Genomic DNA, 17123 nt, shown 5'->3' with positions numbered 1-17123 from the left:
TTCTGTCCCTTCAACCTTTCTGTTCTATCCAACCAAAGGTCAAACTCTGATTTGACTTTCAACCATTTATCTTTATTAAGTATGGTTGGACAGTTTAGACATGTTGCATACCATTTTCTTGCTTCGATGCTCACTTCATTATATGCTATTGACGCTTTTTTTTGTCATAGCTCTCACATAGCCCATCATTCTTCCCCTCAGAACTGCCTTTGCTGTGTCCCAATATAAGGGAGCTGCCTCCTCATGCTCCTTATTATCTATACTGAAATCTAACCACCATTCTTTTACGAGTTTCTGTAAATTTTCATTGTTCGCTAAATAAAAAAAAAAATAAAAAAAGAGGGGGGGGGGGGGGACTCTCCGCAATATATCTGTAACTTTTGAGAAAATGTCATGTAAGGAGAGCGAGACCAGCGCGTTGTCTGATATAATTAGATCATGAATATTTACGTCGTCCATTCTATTTATCAAATCCTAAGAAACTAAAAGACAGTCTATTCTAGACCAAGTGTTGTGCACTTGCGAAAAGTGAATACATTTGCGGTCTACTGGTTGTGAGGTATGCCATATATCCAACATGCTTGTATTCTCTACAAAAGGGGCTAATATTTTGTCGTCATGCGTTCTTCCCATGTCATTTTTCAATTTGACCCTGATCCATCCTCCGCGACATTCAGAACTGTATTTAGATCTCCTCCTATAATTATTTTCTTCGTCCTCTAGTATATGTTTCTCTAGTTCTTTAAAGAAAGGTTTGTGAATATCATTCGGTGCATAAACGTTATACAGCCTTATTCTCCCAATTGGGCTATCTAGCAACAAATTTATCATCCTCCCAACATCATCAGCATTGTGTGGAATCCCCTTACAATTCGCATGTTTATTAATTAATACCAGCACCCCTGCTTTTATGTTTACTGCTGGGGAACCCAATATAGCTCTCCCACCCACAACTTATCCATTCTACAAAAATCTTGTTCTTTGCGGCTGTGTGCCCACTATGCGTTTAAGCGTTTCCGCAGCGTAATTTCCGCTGCGGAAACGCTTAAAAAAAGCTTGATAATAGGTCTGCAAAGGTCCCCAATGAAAATCCGCATGTGCTGTGCACATGCTGCGGAAATTTCCGTTGCGGATTATCATTGCGGAAAAATCCGCAGCACGTCCATTAATTTTGCGGAATCACGGCGGTTTAGCTGTCATAGACCATCACTGAGCCGCATAACATCCGCATGCATATAAGTATGTATGCGGATGTTATGCGATTCAAATGCGAGGATGGTACCCGGGTCTGGAGAAGAGTAGAGTCTCCTCCAGACCCGGGTACCATAGTACCTGTAGTTAAAAAAGAATAAAATGTAAAAAAACACACTTACCTTCTGATGGCCCCCTGTCTGCTCCCGGTAGCGCTGCTGGCTCTTCAGCTGCTCGCGGTGGTGTCAAAGGACATTCCATGACGTCATTTAGTCATGTGACAGGTCACACACCGGAGAAGGAGACTGGGGACCATCGGAAGGTGAGCATAATGTTTTTTTTTGTTTGGTTTTTTTTTTTTTTACTATTGATGCTGCATTTGCAGCATCATAACTTGGTCACACAACATAAATCCATGCCGGTTGCATGGATTTATATACTGTGACCAAGTTGTCAAGCACTTTTCCAAGTGATACTAAAATTGCTTGGAAAGCGCTTGTCAACCCACATGTGAAATGGCATGTTCAAAACGCTTCACAAACGCTTCTACCTGGCAGATAAAACGCATTTACAATCCGCATGCGTTTTTTTCTGTCAGGGAGATGCAGAAAGGCTCCGCAGCATTTCTGCATCGTGGGCACTTTGCATCATTACAAGAAACTCGTCTAAGGCTATGTCTGCCTTAATCTTTTTAAGGTGTCTCAAAAGGATCACTTTATGTGGAGACTGAAGACCTTTTACATTCCAGGTTATTATTCTCATATTATACTGAATATGATTAAATACCAAAATTAGTACTATAACTACTATATAAATAACCAAATATTTCAAAACTTCTATCCCTCCCTACCCAAAATTCAACTAAATCAGAGATTTTAAACTTTTAGACTTCGCTTTTTTCGTGCATATATTAACGGGAGCTCTGTAATCCCAGAAGAACTTCTTCGCCAGTCCAAATGTTTTTGATCAAGTTCAAAACATCTTTGAGCCCTGCTCCTCATTTTCTTCTTCAGACATGACAGACGATAAAGGAGAGAAAGGCATATAGTCAATAAACCTATAAGTCTACACTGAAAAAAAATTAAATACATTTTTGGTGGGCTCTCTCTCATATCTTCATTACAATTTTACTTCATAACCGGAACCTTCCTCTTCATTTTTTATGATCTTATATCGTTTGGATCCTCTTGATCAGACTCCACCCTTATGGTTATTATTGCTTTTATTGTTTCTAGTGTCCTTCAGCGGCTTTTGCAATGGCTTTCTTACAAAGTCTCTAGCCTGGTCTGGCGCAGTGAAAGATTCTGAACCTCCTTTTGGAGAAAAATACTTTTTGGGTAGCCGGGAATTGTAAAGCAAATCTAATTTTCTTTCCCACTAGTTCGGTGCAGATTTCACTGAATGCTTTCCTTTTTTTGTGACTTCTACAGAATAGTCACTAAACAATAGAACTTTATGTCCTCTGATCAAAGTCGGGGATGTTTGCTTCCTATATTGCTGTAGGACATTTGATTTGTCCATAAAAAGTCTAGATATTTTACAGTCACTGGTCTTGGTCTGTTCGGCGAGGACCCCCTATGGTTGTTGTAATGGGGGGCCAACTCTGTAAGCTCTTTCTGCTTTAGAAATGCCAGTAATTCCCAGGTAGGTAGGCAACTCCTCCATGCATACCCCAATCAAGTGATTAGGTGACATGGACTCAGGCAAGCCAAGCCTATTATTCTCAAGTTGTTTCTCCTGGACCTGTTTTCTTGGTCATCAACTTTATCAGATAGTTGCTGGCTAAGCTTTGTGGCTTTTCTTAGCTCTGATTGTAAATTTCTCAGCTCATCGACTGTAGAGGGAATCCTATTTTTCAGCTGCGTCAAGCCTGTCAGCTTACTGTGAAATGGCTGCCTGCATTTGTTGTAGCGATGCAGACACCGTCTGACCCCAGTGATTTTTTAAGTTCAGGTGCCAAGACCTTTGCTACTTCTGCAGCTAGCGTTTCATAAAGACACATTAAGCCCTGTTAGGTGCTCGTCATCCCCTTCTTCCCTCACTTGTGGTAGAGAAGCCGACTGAGTGGAGGACTTAATGTTTTCTTTAACTTTTGGTGTGTCCGGCGCCATTTTGCTGCACCCGTCCTTCTTAGCTGGCTGAGGTTTACAGGATCCCGTTCCTGGTAACCTATTTCTCCATGTAACGCTGGAGATTTGTGGGTCTCAGATTTTCTTCCCTGTCGGGCGGCCTTAGCGGTCCCGGGAACCCAGTGAGGAGAAGCTAGGGCATGGAGCTGCTCTCACACGCTGCCTTCCATGCGCGCGCTAAAACCAGAAGTCCCTTTTGGCGCTTTTACACAAAAATAAAAACTATTTTATAGAAGAAAATAATTGTTTTTGCATCACTGTATTCTGAGAGCGATAACTTTTTTATTTCTCCACTGACGAAGCTGTATTGTGGCTTGCTTTTTGCAGAAAAAGATGACATTTTCAAAGATATTTACTTCCATTCCTCTTTTTGATCGTGTTTTATTCGTCAGTAAGATGGAAAAGTAGCTTTTTTGCCACGTTTTTTATTATTTATTTTTACAAGGTTTACTGAAGGGGTTAACTAGCATGACAGGTTTAGAGGATGGGTTGTTCCAGATGCGGCGATACCAAATATGTGTACTTTTTTTGTTTTTACATAAATATACCTATTTATTGGTATAAGTTGTTTTTTTTTCACTTAGACTCTCTATGGGATTTTAATATTTATTATTCTGATCTCTGGTATAATTCACTGCAATGCATTATACCTGTCAGTATTGCACTGACCGAAGCCTCTCAGACCATATTCCTGGCATGTTCTAACAGGCTTGCCATAGAGGTCTCTGACCCGGAGGTCATCATGACAATGATAGCGCCCTTGCGATGGGGCACCGATCGGACGGGAGAGAGACCCCTCCCTCTCCTAGCCTCTCAAATGCTGCGATCAATATTGATCACGGCATATAAGGGGTTAAACAGTCGGGGGCAGTGTGGACATTTCTCCTGCCAGTGACAGTCGGGTCTCAGCAGTCATGTATGCAGAGCTCCTGGCGGCGATCGAACGGGCACAGCTTCTGTACAGTGCACGATGGCCATGATATATCCGTATGTCAAACGTCGGGAAACTATTCCCAACTAGGACATATGGGTACGTCAATAGTCGTGAAAGGGTTAAACGCTACCAATGAGTTTCAGACTAATATAAGTGAGGCAGCCAGTAATCTGAATTCATTAGTATCAAAAACATAATGGAAATACTGACATGGAGCAGGGGTGGGCAATTAATTTTCCCGATTGGCAACATGAAACATTGTGACTGTTGTGGAGGGCTGAACCAATAGGCTGAAATTAATTCTGCTCAATATTATTATAATTAATATAATGGTTAGCACTGCAGCCTTGCAGCGCTGGGGTCCTGGGGTCCTGGGTTCAAATCCCACCAAGGACAACATCTACAAGGAGTTTGTATGTTCTCCCCGTGTTTGCGTGGGTTTCCTCCCACACTCCAAAGACATACGGATAGGGAATATAGATTGTGAGCGCCGATGGGGACAGTGCCCATAATGTCTGTAAATTGTCTGAATTGTAAATAGCTGCAGAATATGTTGGAGCTATACAAACACAAAATAATAATTATATCAATTAATTTTGAGGAGAATTAAGTACGCTGAAATCCCCCTATATACTGTCTGAACTTGAAAACAGCCCCTTCAATATATCGTATGAGCCCCACCCCGGCGCGAGAGCCCCACACGGCCTCCCCCCACGTCCTGCGCGAGAGCCCCACCCCGGCCTCCCCCACGTCCCGCGCGAGAGCCCCACCCCGGCCTCCCCCACGTCCCGCGCGAGAGCCCCACCCCGGCCTCCCCCACGTCCCGCGCGAGAGCCCCACCCCGGCCTCCCCCACGTCCCGCGCGAGAGCCCCACCACAGCCTCCCCCACGTCCAGCGCGAGAGCCCCACCACGGCCTCCCCCACGTCCAGCGCGAGAGCCCCACACGGCCTCCCCCACGTCCAGCGCGAGAGCCCCACACGGCCTCCCCCACGTCCAGCGCGAGAGCCCCACAAGGCCTCCCCCACGTCCAGCGCGAGAGCCCCACACGGCCTCCCCCAGGTCCAGCGCGAGAGCCCCACACGGCCTCCCCAGGTCCCTCCTCCACTAATGCAGTCAGTTCGGATGGAGACAAACTTAGAGGAGACAGCAAGCGTGTGGGCACGGGCCACTGTTTTCTCATCAACTGTCTCAGACCGCGGGCCGGACTGGGAACAGCCAGAGGGCTGGATGTGTCCCACAGGCCACACTTTGCCCAGGTCTGACATGGAGTGATGTCATGAAATCAGGGCTCTCGCCATGCCAACACATCTCCTGCAGGCGTGAATAAATGTATATTACACCCATCAGCCACGCACAGCTTAGGTATATATCATGGCACAGGTGTGATTGTTTACTATGTAGTTTATCACAATCCTCTACGAAGTTAGTAGGTTTTAAAAAAAAATTGATAATTCAGAATAAAGGGAAACTCTGTTCTTATTGTACCGAAATCCACACTTGGGCCTCACTGCACATTTCATGTGAAAGCGAAATTTAGCCACAAAGACTGGACCTGGTCTTGTAGGGATCATATGAGCACATTCAGCAGCACAGAAGAGAAGGTAGATTCATCCAATAAGATATCAGGGTTCTAGGAAGCCAACAGCATCATTACCCTCTGATTTCTCTAAGAGGCCCATCATAATATTTTTCTTCAAATAATTTCCTAACTTGTCAGTATCTAGGGGTAATATTTTTCCTTGTGGAGAGTGACATGTTAAGCACGTTAGGTGAGGAGACTTTTAAAGCCACAATGCTCCTCTGGGAAATATGCAAACTTTCTCTTCAGAGAGGAAGAGGACTAGAACTCTAGTGCCACCTACAGGAAGTAGCAATCTTAAAAGTCAATAGTGACCCTTTAACGAGCCTTATCACATGACAATTTCGCAGAGGAGCATTGCGGCTTTAAGGCTGTGTGCCCAGGATGCGTTTAAGCGTTTCTGCAGTGGCAAAAACACTGCAGAAACGCATGGTAGAAGGTCTGCCATGTTCCCCAATGATAAGCTGCATGTTCTGTGCACATGCTGCGGAAATTTCCGCTGGGGGAAAAAAACGCAGCATGTACATTAATTTTGCGCTGCGTTTTCGCCACCATTGACTTGCATTGGAACGCTTGGATTCCGCATCACTGCATCTGTACATGCGGAATACAAGCGTTTCAATGTGCGGCTGGTACCCGGGTGTGAAGGACAGGAGACTCTCCTCCGGACCCAGGTACCATAGAACCTGTAAAAAAAAAAAGAATAAAATAAAAAATAAATATTATATTTACCTTCTGATGGCCCCCGGTCTCTTTGTCTTCACTTGCCGGCAGCTCACGGTGGACTGAAGGACCTGACGTCATAGTCATGTGACGGCAGGTCCTTTAGTGTAGTGTACCGGCAAGCCAGGACGGAGAGAAGCAAGACTGTGGGGGCCATCGGAAGGTAAGTATAGATTTATTTTTTTTATTTTTTACCATTCTTTAAGGTCACAGTATATAAATCCTTGCCGGTTGCATGGATTTATATAGTGTGACCAAGTTGACAAGCACATTCCAAGTGATGCTAAAATCGCCCCGGTGTAACCAACTTGTCAGCACATTCTACTTATGCAGTCATTTGGCTTTGCAGATTACAGATTACAGATCTGGGCAGGTAAGGGTCAGCACTTTCTGATTCCAGGAGGTAGGTGGATCCTCCAGATTGTAAGCTCTATAGAAGAAGGGCTTTCAATGCCCAAAGTAATTTGAAAAGTATTGGGTGGAGGAACATGTAGGGGTCTAACAGCAGAATGGTGATCATATAATTGTGATATGTTCAGACTACACTACTGATATAGCAGTGAAAGCTGATGAATGAGAAGAATCTGTAACTTCTCTGCATTTAGTGTTTACTACTCACCTGGACAATTATCTGTAGGAATCTCCTCTTTACATCGCTCATCACCCCTCACATATGTCTCTGTAGTATCGATATGGGTCAGATCTTTACCCTGAAACAAATATTGTAAAAGTCACAGACAGATGGAGAAGTCACATCTATGATCAGCTCTAATCCTGTCATCTCCACCATTCTCATTACACCAGTATAAAACATATAATACAAGACTGAGCACAAAGACCTTCACAGCAGTCGACACATCATAGGGGATATCTCATGACACCTCTCCATCTACCTGAGGATCCTGAGGAACAGTGGAGTCTTCTGGTTTACAGTCCTGTGGGAGAAGAGACTGGGGACATCCCTCTAGTTTTGTTCTCTTACTCGCTAGAATTGGAGAAAACACAAAACAGGGAATTCATTCATTCTTTACATAGAGATAATTATAGGCCATGTGCATTTAGTCATGTCTATTACCTGGTGATGTGAGGGGCTGAGGAACCTCCATCATAACGTCCTTGTACAGATATTTGTGTCCTTCTAAATACTCCCACTCCTCCATGGAGAAATAGACGGTGACATCCTGACACCTTATAGGAACCTGACATATACAAAGATAGTCACCCCCCCATTCCCTCCTAGCATTACTATATAATGTCCCAGCATTCCCAGCAGTGTCACCTCTCCAGTCAGCAGCTCAATCATCTTGTAGGCGAGTTCTAGGATCTTCTGGTCAGTGATGTCCTCATGTATCAGGGGGCTAGGTGGAGGCTCCGTGATTGGGCTCATAGTTCTTCCCCATCCCTCAGACAAAGGGTCCTGACAGTGCTCACTAGAGGTCTTCTTAACTACTGTGTAATCCTGGTTATGGAGAGACACATTAATAAAGCTCACTTCAGACATTTCCAGAGTCCTCACCTCTCCAGTTCTGTCCATCTGTTGTTCCCATAGATAAGAATGATGTAATGTGACGACATCAGAATCTCTCACCTCTCCAGTAAGCCGGAACAGGATCTCTAGGGTGAATTGTAATAGCCTCTCCACAATTTTGTTCTTGCCCATATCCTTCCTTGATTGGTAAATCAGAAAAATTGTCTAAATATAGTAGAACTCCACTGAGAAGATCCGGTGTTGTAGGGATCTGAATGAAGAAGATGAGAGGATGGAACATCATAAAGAATTCCATGTAATATTATCTCCTGTAATTGTAAGAGGAACATATGAGGAGATATAATTTGTAGATGTTGTATTCTCTTGTCTCGTACGGAGTGGAACATCAGTTGAATTGCTGACCAAGTCATCTCCTCCATTCTCCCAAACACTGGCTGTGATTGCAATTGCTTCAACAACTAATTGGCCATAGGTATCTAAAGTTTGTTGGGACTGACCAGGAAATGCAGAGATTGGTGGGGGACTCAAGCAGGGGTGGCTCAGGAGTAGTGTGGAATCATTAATGTGCTACTTTCTTTACCATTTTACTAAATTCTGTTTTTTCCTGACGTCTATTAAATAAAACTTATATACTTTAGATCAAAAAAAAAAAGAAATGGTCATGAGCCGACAGCTATGTAGAAAGTAACTAAATCTTTATTAGGTAAAATAAGTCTAGGTCCAAAAGATGAACACAGCAGTTTAAACAGCGTCATCCACAGCCCACCCCAAGAGGAAGGCAGGACTGGCACCATTCCAGCAACACAGGACACTTATGGGTCGGTATATGTCTCTACTTCCCAACACTGTTATTGCTATTGTTGTATATACAGCTAACAAAGAAATTCCTAAAATATCAATATCTATTAATCCATTTAAAAATAAGCCCAAACAATACGAGATATAGAAAAATGATAATTACTTACCGGTAATTTGATTTTCCTGAAACCCATGACAGCACCATACCAGAGAGTAGGATCCGCCCCTATTACCAGACAGGAAGCACTGAGCACAAAATAAAAAAGGCAACTCCCACTTCCTCCTTCAATGTGGTTTCCAGGAGTCAAGTAAGAGTCCAATTCAGTAAGAGCCCAATTCAACATCATTTTTATTTATACATTCACTCAAGCCCATTCTTCATTGTGAGAAGACTAAGAACCATCATCAACCAAAAACCAAAGGAAGGGAAAATTAGGGTGCTGTCATGGGTTTCAGTAAAAATCAAATTACCGGTAAGTAATTATCGGAGTCCTTCAATAGGGAGGGAGCACCCCTTGTAGGATCTTACACCTGAAGAAAGATCCCCGGAATATCCTAGTTCAACAGAAAGTGCTTCAAGAAGGAAGATTGTGAAAGTTTTAGATATCATTCAATCAACATAATGTCTATCGATTTGGAGCTTAAACCAAAAGCGCCAACTAGAGTAAAAAGGATTTTTAAAACACTTTATCTCCCAGAGAAAGGTCTATATTTAGATAGCTCACTTATATACATGGTTGAATATCTTTCACAGATTTGATTAGATATTATGTTCTCATTAAATCAACTAACCAACAACTGAAGTACTGTAATAGAAGCAGAAGTTAATCGATTCAGGGAACCTGGGAACCTTAACCAGGCTTTCACTAGGGTTTCTACCTTAATATTGTTGGCATTTTCAATTGAAAGCCCCAATTAAGGCCAAGATCTGGGTCGTAAGAACTTTTTCTAGGGTCAACGATCTCAATTGTTCACAACTACCCAACCCTATGCTATCAAGAGTAGATAGAGCATCCCAGATTGCAAAAATGGGGGTTCCAAAACCAGCAGAAATATTTAGTACTTTATATCCCTTAGGGTGTAACGTTACGTCCACCCAAGAAATGTATTTAAGCCGAAAGGACACTTATAGTTCGAGATTTCTATCCGGGGGAGTTTCTGGCTACCATAATCTAGCCAAGTACCAAGAGCTAATACAACTAGAAGGGTAAGACACAGATCTGAGTGATTCCAAAAGAAAAGTCACAATCCACCGTTCATGCAGGGATGATCATATTTACGCTATTCCCCTATAATAGCATCAATCCTGCAATTTAAATGGATATAATCCAACCATGGAGCTTCTTAGATAAAAATAGTTCAAATGCTAAATAGATTAGTTTTCAAGCAAAGAAACTAAGTAAACAGAGTGATAACCATCACCTCTGGTACACTTTTTTTTTTCTGAAGCAACTCATTCAGAAAGATCTAGATCTCTTATGGTATTGGTCAAATCTCAGATGGTCTTAAGCTGAGGTATTAGCATCCCGTCCCGTTAAACATGTACCTTAAGTACGTATCATCCTGTGCTTGAGTAATAATCAGAATGGTCTTACCTCAGTGTAAAGGCATTCGTCTTAACTAGCAAAGATGCTTCTCCTTCGCCACAGGAATCTCACGGGTACGGGGACATTTTAACTCATCCACTGATTCCTCCTTTTATAGGTTTATTGCAGAATCGCCGTCTTGCCCAAGAGCGTACTGACTGGATATTTAACCAACTCGCCACTTAGTTGAGTCTACCAGTTTATGACTTTAATCCCAAGAATACATAGTGTAATATGGCTCCATTGACTTAATTTCCAATTAGTCCATCTGCCCCACTTCTAACTGGGAGAATACACTGGTCTTGAAATAATTTTACCAGATCCGGTATAATCATGTCTGTGGGGCAACTCCATTAGGAGGATGGACTGGGATATTTACTGGTTCATCAGTCCCATACCGGCGAGTCCAACTCGCACTTCCCTTAGGAAGGCCGACTGGTAGTGCTGCCTTACGTGGCACAATCAAGTTTATCTTACCATTCCATACCAGGAGGGTAGATTGGGGCAATCTGGGCAAAGTGGTTTATCAACTTCCCTAAAGGTGAGTCCAACTTATACCTCCCTTAGGAGGTCAGACCGGTATAGTGCCACCCCTCTTGGCACGATCAAGTTTCTTATCACTCTAAAGCAGGAGGGTAGATTGGGGAAAATGTTGGTTTTTCAACCCCCCACCGCTGAGTACAACTCGCAGCTCCTCCTACCATTCCCTATCAGGAGGATATGGGGTATAGAGATTTTAATCACTTAACGTCCAAAAGGTCATTCGAAGACTCCAGGTATTTGTTTTAACTGGACTCACAATGATTTCTTTAAGCTTAGGGCAGCCATGTCCCTCTTGCACCTTCAACCAGGAAGGGAAAAGGGGGGGCTGAGCTGTAGATGTTTATCAGCCAGTTCATCTAAAGGGATGGAGGCCTCTCATATGAGGAGGTTGAAAAAGTTGAGCTTGTTTAGCTTAAAAAAACGACTCCTCAGAGGGGATCTCATTTCCATCTATAAATATATGAGTGGTCAGTATAAAGGACTAGCACACGACTTATTCCCTCTAAAGACCATACTAAGGACCAGGGAACACTCATTACGACTGGAAGAAAAGCAATTCCAGCACCTAAAATAGGAAAGGGTGCTTTACAGTCAGAGAAGTCAGGCTGTGGAATGCCGACCACAAGAGGTAGTAATGGCAGACACTAACAGCTTTCAAAAAAAAAAAAAAAAAGGCTGGATGATTTCCTCAATACACATAACATTGTGGGTTAGAGTTAAATTAGACAAAATGTTACATCTATAGTAGTACATTTGATCCAGGGTTCTAGGACTGATCGCCTTTTCTCGGGGTCAAGAGGGAATTTTTTTTTCCCCCTGATGCAAATTTGCTGAATGTGTCCTGGGTTTTGCCTTCTTGTGGATCAACAGTTTTTAAGTATAGGGATTTTAGTAATACCATTATTAGACATAAAAAAAATCTACTAATTAATTATAAACTGGTTCATTATAATTGTAATAGTGCAGTTATAATAAAAATCGTAATAATACATTTGTGAGGCCTAGTCCCAGTAAGTTAGTGTCGGAGTACAATTGGGGGAGAAAGGTTGAATTTGAAGGACCCAAGTCTTTATTCAGCCAATAAAAGAAAAAAATAGGAATAAATTCCACTCACCTTAAGGGCTGTGGAGTGTATGCAGTTCCGCACGGATCTAGTCAGAGCAGCTGTGATGAGAACTAGGAAAAAATACAAAACGATCCAGAGGGAACTGCTCAAAAGTTAGTAAAACTAAGCTTTTATTTAGCCTTTAAAACATAATACTCCACCATATGTTGGCATTAGTGTACAATAAGAGTTACGACCTATGCGTTTCGACGTTAGGTTGAATAAATCAGACCATGATTAAGACTATGTTACGTTACTAATGATCCTAGATTGTGAAGATCAACTGGACTTAAATTGATATTATTCTTTTAGCGCCCCCATTCACACCTTTACCAAGAAGACCACTGAGACAGATGCTAAATGCAGACTAGTTCAATATGCTATCCAAGCATGAAGGATTGACTGGACCTGTTACTCAGCAGCTATCCTTTGGACTGTATTTAATATAATCACCCCAGAACGAGGGCATCTTCAAGAAACCTTCTTACCAATATCAGTAATATTGCTAGTAAAGGGTAGTGAAGCTTTGAGACCTTAGTGAAACAGATTTACAAGCCCCAAGTTGCCTGGCTAACCGGGAAACCCACCGTGAGGTAGACAGCTGAGGCAAATCTTAACGTGGCAGGGTTTTCCTATGAAGAAGTCTGAAAAAACCTTCAGACAGGCCAACATGAGACATAAGCCCAGACCTGAATTGGCATGAGGCCTAACCGTGAGGCTCACCACGCAAGCCGCGAGGCCTAACCGCGAGGCTCACCACGCAAGCCGCGAGGCCTAACCGCGAGGCTCACCACGCAAGCCGCGAGGCCTAGCCGCGAGGCTCACCACGCAAGCCGCGAGGCTCACCACGCAAGCCGCGAGGCCTAACCGCGAGGCTCACCACGCAAGCCGCGAGGCCTAACCGTGAGGCTCACCACGCAAGCTGCGAGGCCTAACCGTGAGGGTCACTACGCAAGCCATGAGGCCTAACCGTGAGGTCTAGGCCAAACAAATGTAGGTAGGTACGGAATCAATAAATGTAGATTCTTCCAGACTGATGTTAGCATTTCAGAGCCCAACTGGGCCCCTGCACACTGCCACTTACTAGAGGCTGCTATAGAACACAGCATGGTGTTCCATGATTCATGGCTGCTCCAGCCGTGTGCTCCAGGCTTCTACATCCTTGAAGACGGGAAACCACATTGAAGGAGGAAGTCGGAGTTGCCTTTTTATTTTGTGCTCAGGGCTTCCTGTCCGGTAATAGGGGCGGATCCTACTCTCTCGTATGGTGCTGTCATGGGGGAAGGGAAAAACACACTATGGTGAGGAGATACAGTGATGGCCAAAAGTATTGGCACCCCTGCAATTCTGTCAGATAATACTCCATTTCTTCCTGAAAATGATTGCAATCACAAATTCTTTGGTATTATTATCTTCATTTAATTTGCTTGCAAGGAAAAAACACAAAAGAGAATGAAGCAAAAATCAAATCATTGATCATTTCACACAAAACTCCAAAAATGGGCCAGACAAAAGTATTGGCACCCTCAGCCTAATACTTGGTTGCACAACCTTTAGCCAAAATAACTGCGAACAACCGCTTCCGGTAACCATCAATGAGTTTCTTACAATGCTCTGCTGGAATTGTAGACCATTCTTCTTTGGTAAACTGCTCCAGGTCCCAGATATTTGAAGGGTGCCTTCTCCAAACTGCCATTTTGAGATCTCTCCACAGGTGTTCTAAGGGATTCAGGTCTGGACTCATTGCTGGCCACCTTAGAAGTCTCCAGTGCTTTCTCTCAAACCATTTTATAGTGCTTTTGGAAGTGTGTTTTGGGTCATTGTCCTGCTGGAAGACCCATGACCTCTGAGGGAGACCCAGCTTTCTCACACTGGGCCCTACATTATGCTGCAAAATTTGTTGGTAGTCTTCAGACTTCATAATGCCATGCACACGGTCAAGCAGTCCAGTGCCAGAGGCAGCAAAGCAACCCCAAAACATCAGGGAACCTCCGCCATGTTTGACTGTAGGGACCGTGTTCTTTTCTTTGAATGCCTCTTTTTTTTTCCTGTACACTCTATGTTGATGCTTTTTCCCAAAAAGCTCTACTTTTGTCTCCTCTGACCAGAGAACATTCTTCCAAAACGTTTTAGGCTTTCTCAGGAAAGTTTTGGCAAACTCCAGCCTGGCTTTTTTATGTCTCGGGGTAAGAAGTGGGGTCTTCCTGGGTATCATACCATACAGTCCCTTTTCATTCAGACGCCGACGGATCGTACGGGTTGACACTGTTGTACCCTCGGACTGCAGGGCAGCTTGAACTTGTTTGGATGTTAGTCGAGGTTCTTTATCCACCATCCGCACAATCTTGCGTTGAAATCTCTCGTCAATTTTTCTTTTCCGTCCACATCTAGGGAGGTTAGCCACAGTGCCATGGGCTTTAAACTTCTTGATGACACTGCGCACGGAAGACACAGGAACATTCAGGTCTTTGGAGATGGACTTGTAGCCTTGAGATTGCTCATGCTTCCTCACAATTTGGTTTCTCAAGTCCTCAGACAGTTCTTTGGTCTTCTTTCTTTTCTCCATGCTCAATGTGGTACACACAAGGACACAGGACAGAGGTTGAGTCAACTTTAATCCATGTTAACTGGCAGCAAGTGTGATTTAGTTATTGCCAACACCTATTAGGTGCCACAGGTAAGTTACAGATGCTGTTAATTACACGAACTAGAGAAGCATCACATGATTTTTCAAACAGTGCCAATACTTTTGTCCACCCCCTTTTTAAAGTTTGGTGTGGAATTGTATCCAATTTGGCTTTAGGACAATTCTTTTTGTGTTTTTTTCATTGAAAACAAATTAAATGAAGATAATAATACCAAAGAAGTTGTGATTGCAATCATTTTCAGGAAGAAACTGAGTATTATCTGACTACCACTGTATATGTCAGCTAATATCTATAGATGGTGGAAATAGATGCCCAGCTGATAATGTGTATAGCTGAAGGCTTTTTTCAGTCTATAAAGGGACCATGTTGTTTACATCACACACTCCCAGAATGCTAGATGGCTAATGCAGTAAGGAAAAGTGTCCCCAAATGGTGTATAGCACATGAACACAAGCAGAAGAATCTTCCAGGGTGCATGTGCAGGTATTACAGACACAAGAGGTTAAGATCACTATTCGCACATGTTTCTTGGGTGTCAGATAATGTTAGGATGTCTAAAATCGCGCCCCTTATTGGTGTATGCGCTGTAGAAGTCCATCGATGCCGAGCATGCGCCCCCCCACCCGCTGTCACAGCAACAGTCAGGTGCCTGGAAGAGGCGCCCGCGCGGCGTAGCAAAAAAATATGCCACTAGTGGAGCAAATAAAGGTCACAGCAGGTGCGATATTAACACCTATAAGGGAAAACATAATGCAAGAGATACATACAAGTTAATAAAATATTTAAATATCTGTAGTAAGAGTTAAATAGCTATAAATCAGAATCAATATATACACCGTATTTTTCGGACCGTAAGACGCACTTTTTTCCTCCAAAATTCTGGAGGAAAGTGGGGGTGCGTCTTATAGTCTACATACATACAGTTCAAAAGTTTGGGGTCACCCAGACAATTTTGTGTTTTCCATGAAAAATAAAAGTATGAGTTATCAAATGAGTTGCAAAATGAAAAGAAAATATAGTCCAGACATTGACAAGGTTAGAAATAATGATTTTTATTAGAAAGAATAATTTTCTCCTTCAAACTTTGCTTTCGTCAAAGAATGCTCCCTTTGCAACAATTCCAGCATTGCAGACCTTTGGCATTCTAGATGTTAATTTGCTGAAAGTAATCTTGAGGAATTTCCCCCATGCTGCCTGAAGCCCCTCCCACAAGTTGGATTGGCTTGATGGACACTTTTTGCGTACCATACGGTCAAGCTGCTCCCACAACCGCTCAATGGGGTTGAGATCTGGTGACTGAATTGGCCACTCCATTACATATAGAATACCAGCTCCCTGCTTCTTCCCTAACTAGTTCATGCATAATTTGGAGGTGTGCTTTGGGTCATTGTCCTGTTGTAGGATGAAATTGGCTCCAATCAAGCGCTGTCCACAGGGTATGGCATGGCGTTGAAAAATGGAGTGATAGCCTTTCTTATTCAAAATCCCATTTACCATGAACAAATCTCCCACTTTACCAGCACCAAAGCAACCCCAGACCATCATATTGACGACATCTGTAAAGCATGGTGAAGGTAGGCACTCTTCCAGCATCTTTTCAGTTGTTTTGTGTCTCACATATGTTCTTCTGTGTGATCCAAACACCTCAAACTTTGATTCGTCTGTCCATAAAACTTTTTTCCAATCTTTCTCTGACCAATGTCTGTGTTCTTTTGCCCATATTAATCTTTTCCTTTTATTAGCCAGTCTCAGATATGGCTTTTTCTTTGCCACTTTGCCCTGAAAGCCAGCATCCCGGAGTCGCTTCTTCATTGTAGATGTTGACACTGGTGTTTTGCGTGTACTATTTAATGAAGCTGCCAGTTGAGAGCTGTGAGGCGGCGATTTCTCAAACTAGAGACTCTAATGTACTTGTCTTGTTGCTCAGTTGTGCAGCGGGACCTCCCACTTCTTTCTACTCTGGTTAGAGCCTTTTTGTGCTCTCCTCTGAAGGGAGTAGTACACACCGTGGTAGGAAATCTTCAGTTTCTTGGCAACTTCTCGCATGGAATAGCCTTCAATTCTTAGAACAAGAATAGACTGTCGAGTTTCACATGAAAGTTCTCTTTTTCTGGCCATTTTGAGAGTTTCATAGAACAAACAAATGTAATGCTCCAGATTCTGAACTAGCTCAAAGGAAGGTCAATTTTATAGCTTCTCAAAACAGCCAAACCGTTTTCAGCTGGGCTAACATACTTAAGCAAGGGTTTTCTAAACATCCATTAGCATTCTTACACAGTTAGCAAACACAATGTATCATTAAAACACTGGAGTGGTGGTTGTTGGAAATGGGCCTCTATACACCTATGTAGAAATTGCAATTAAAACATGACGTTTGCAGCCAGAATAGTCATTTA

At 43.0% G+C, this 17123-nt stretch overlaps 1 pseudogene; it reads right to left on the bottom strand.

The window, feature by feature from the left end:
* Positions 1 to 8330, bottom strand: part of LOC141271817 (uncharacterized) — a 114139-nt pseudogene extending 105809 nt beyond the window's left edge.
* Between the last annotated feature and the right edge of the window lie 8793 nt (positions 8331 to 17123).

The sequence above is a fragment of the Phyllobates terribilis genome, unplaced genomic scaffold (genome assembly GCF_046119375.1).
Source record: "Phyllobates terribilis strain yellow unplaced genomic scaffold, ASM4611937v1 Scaffold_5__5_contigs__length_657084704, whole genome shotgun sequence".
NCBI classification, from domain to species: Eukaryota; Metazoa; Chordata; class Amphibia; order Anura; family Dendrobatidae; genus Phyllobates; species Phyllobates terribilis.
The sequence above is the reverse complement of the archived record's forward strand: the minus strand, read 5'-3'. Positions and strand labels throughout refer to the sequence as shown.